Here is a 4277-nt window from a genome sequence, read left to right on the forward strand (position 1 = left end):
TCAATTCCCAGCAACCACATGGTGGTGCACAGCCATCTGTAATGGGATCCAATGGCTTCTTCTGGTGTGTCTGAAGACAGCTACAGTGTACTTATATATAATAAATAAATCTTTAAAAAAAAGAAAAGAAAAGAAAAGAAAGCCCAGGTTAAGGGCACATTTAAAAAAAAAGAAGTAGATTCTCTTAGCATTGGAAATGCTTTGATGGCCTACAGTGTGGATGGGCTAACCACATCCCATTAAACATGTAGCGCATGGTCAGAGATTTGACATTGCCTAAGTCCAAGGAGTAGACTAAGTAGATTTTTATAGAAACAACTTGGTCAAGAAAGCATTACTTTGATGGAATGTAAAAAATTATTTGGAAGTCTCCCTTTTTTTCATGGCTCTTTTGAGTTTTTAAGGCTATTCATTATTTAAGAAGAATGGAAATCTGATAGATACTACTGCTAAATTTCAGAGAAGTCCAATAACTATTGAGTATTATTCTGGCTAAGGAACACTAGTGAGATTGACATGTAATTAATGATATTCTGACTTTCCTTATGAATCCACAGCTAAACATTATTCTGGCCACAGTCCACTGTATCAGATAGGTGGTAAGGAAGGTTTTAATTCAAAGAACTTTGAAAAGTTATAAAAAGTAATTGTTTTTAAACAAAAGAAGGAGGGCAGGTGTACGTATAAACTCATAGTGTTCTTTACACTGTTTACAAGGCTTGGGAATACTTTAGCCAGACAAAATTCCAGACAAAATCTCCAACATAAATGTGAGAAAGTTGGCACTAAATCCTACCACCAACTGAGGAGTTATTGTAGCTGAGAGCTGCTGGCAAAAGGAGAATCAGTATTCTTTAATGAAATGGTCCCTTGTATGTTGACCACATATCAGGGTAGGTTCCACTCCCAAGAAGGCTACACAAATTTGGCTTGATAGAAAAATTAATCTCAAATTTGGATGGAAACCTGGGAGGGTGGAGAAGCGATAAATGAGTGAATGTGTTCTAATTTTTAAAAATGAGTACATAATTATAACATCTTTACTTTAAATCAGTAGAAAACATTGTTGGAGACTAAATGTAACATAATAAACATGACAGATAATTTGAGGATTTTTGTGAAGATAATAAATGTGTTCTTTTAATATACTAGGTTTGGTGTTCATTAATCAAATGGTTATAGGCTTTCATCAAGATTTGAACTCTAGAAAGGCTATTGATAACTTTTCAAAGAAAATATCCAATTAATGAGAGGCTTAGGATTGAGATGCTTCAGCAAAGAGTGCTTCTTAGCTAAAAACTCCCTGTATTGCTATTAATCGCAACTGTGTACTTTCAAAAACTTTTACATGAAATGTTCCAGATGAGTGGTGGAACTGTGAGCTGCGGTTGGTAAGATCAAATACAGAGTGTCACAGAGAAGAGTTCTAAAATTACACGCTGTGGAAAGCGCTGCCGCGTCTCACTTTGCTTCCTACATTCGGAACAGCAGTTTCCCTTCTGCAGACTGCTGTAATTAGCAGTGGCCTCGGATGCTCATTTACACCTTTGGCAATCAGGGATAGCAAATCTGAAGTTCACTGATGGTGTGTTATTCACACCAGCTTGGAGTATTTTCTTCCTCCTGATTTTTGTTGACAACGCTCACAGAAACCATTTTAAAATACCAAAGTATATTTATCGTAGGTAGAATACTCTAGATCAGGGAGCCACAAGACTTTCAAAAATTCATGTTTCACTGACCATATTTTCTTTGTTATTGGTGGACTCACATGGGCAAATATTGAAAACAAAATTTAAAAAAAGAATACAATGACTACACAGTAGTTTTCCCCTGTGCATATGCCTTAAAAATGATCACAAGCTAAAATGGTATTTAGTCTTGTACCAAAAGGAAAAGAAATCATCATGGACCACATGATATATGAACTTAGAAATACTATACTACTGTGATACTTCTTATAAATTATTAAACTAATTCCCAGTAGGTCATAAGTTTTATTTGAAAAAATAAAAATGTAGGTATTCCTCTTTTTCTTTTATTATTTTTTAAAATTCATTTTCATGGGGTTTTATATAGCAAAGGAGTGCCTCACTCTCCCTATGTAGAAGGATAGCACCCTAGTCATGGCTATTATTGCTATGATGTACACTTAGAGCAAAAGCAAGACAGGGTGGGAGATTTATTTGGTTTGCACTACTACTTCTCAATCCATTGTTTGAGGAAGCCAGGCTGGAACCTATAGGTAAGACCTGATGCAGAGGCCATGGAGGGATGCTGCTTACTGGTTTGCTCATCATAGCTCGCTCAGCCTCCTTTCTTGACAAGGTAGTCCCACAACGCAACCTTTTAAAATATCAAAGTATAATTATCTGAGGTACAATATTCCAAATCAGGGAACCCCAAGATTCTATCACTAGTTTATAATGTTTAACTGGTTACATTTTGTATGTTATTGGTGGAATCACATGAGCAAATATGGCACCATAATGAATTGGGTCATTTCCACCCAACCATGAGAAAAATGTTATACACCCAGTTCTTTGGAGGCATTTTCTCAGTTAAGGTTCCCTCCTCTCAGCTTACTCTAGCTTTTGTCACGTTGAGACGTAACTGCTAGCACAGATGGCCTTGAACTTCTGATTCATCGGCTTCTATCTCTGGAATACTGTAGTCAAGTCTGTAGAGACAGAACAAATCCATCTCCCCCTCCCCCTCTCTATGTGCATTCTGGGTCGCAACAGCTATTAAAAAAGTTCAAACCCTCTTCTTGCTCTTGAAATGATCTATATGGATAATGAACATAAAAAAATAACATTCATTCTAATGGTCTCATGACCATTAACTGAGAAAAATATGTTTGTATTAATGCATGATTATGCACAAATATACAGTTAATATGTACACTTTCCTCTTTGTGACTATCAAAGAGTATAACCATTTATAGTTAATGGAGATTAAGTTCTGTTTAGATTTAAAATCCCTCTGAATTGGACATTTTCATCTGATTCATGTCAAAAATCTATTGTCCACAAAAGCCTCTTTATTATTCATGTTTGGAAATACACTGTGTATTAAATATGAAAGGAGTAAGTATAGATGCAAATTCTAAGATATGAAGCAGTTCTTACTTAGGAGTTTATGACAAAGAGGCTGAGTTGCAGAACTCAAAGACTGCATAGCCTCATTATCCTCTCTAGCCAGCAAACTGGAAGAAGAAATCGCACAATAATGCTTTCCACTTCATGAAAACATTGGTGACGTGTTCACTGAACACTAGTCCACTAGGTGTACCATTTACTTCTTTTTTTTTTCTTTTTCTTTTTTTCGGAGCTGGGGACCGAACCCAAGGCCTTGCGCACCTGCTAGGCAAGCGTTCTACCACTGAGCTAAATCTCCAACCCCTACTTTCTTCTTAAATAAACCAATCTCCTGGCCAGAAGAGACGCGAACCTACAAAAAAGTGCTTGCTGTTTTGACTTGGGGTCATTTTTTCCCTCTTTTCTGAATTGAAGTAAGGAACCATTTAGATTTCATTTATACTTCTGATATTATGGGGTGCCTTTGCATCCCTTGAATATGAATTTTTCAACGGGGTAGTGGTGCTATTATAATTCGATCCGAATAAAATTGACTGTCACAATCAATGTTTAGTTTTATGAAAACTAGAAAATAACTGAAAGGAGTTAACTGCTTTTTTTTTTTTAAAGTAGTCCTGGCACCTCAACCATCACAACAAAGAAGGTTCTACCTTTCTTGACTTCAGCTTAAATAATCATATATGTCAACAAGAAGCCTTTGAAAAGGAAACAACAGGGACAAGTCTATATCGTGAATGGAAGCCCAAAAAGAGGAGAGAAAAGCCTCCAAATCTCTGAATGTCTGACACAGGATTTATGAGTGATCTAGAAGAAAAACTGATTTAAAATAGATTTTAAAAAGTGATCTAGAAGATAAAGCAAATAAAAGTTCAGTGGTTATGAAAGGTTTAATATCAAGCAGACATATGAGGATGCTTTTTGTATTATTTAAAATGTACAATACATCTCCAAGGGAGTCTGCCTCCCCCAACTCCTACCTTACTCTCCCACCTCCCATGGGCCCTAGATGCACTCCCTCTCCATTTCCTCTTCAGAAAGGAGCAGATCTCCAAGAGACAACAGCTAGACAGGACAAAACAAGATCCAATAAGTAAAGGTGAAAGCCCTCATATCAAGGCTGGACAAGGCAATCCAATGAGAAACGGAATCTCAAGTCTCAAGATTACACAAAAGAGT

The sequence above is a fragment of the Rattus norvegicus genome, chromosome 14 (genome assembly GCF_021556685.1).
Source record: "Rattus norvegicus strain SHRSP/BbbUtx chromosome 14, alternate assembly SHRSP_T2T, whole genome shotgun sequence".
Classification (NCBI taxonomy): Eukaryota; Metazoa; Chordata; class Mammalia; order Rodentia; family Muridae; genus Rattus; species Rattus norvegicus.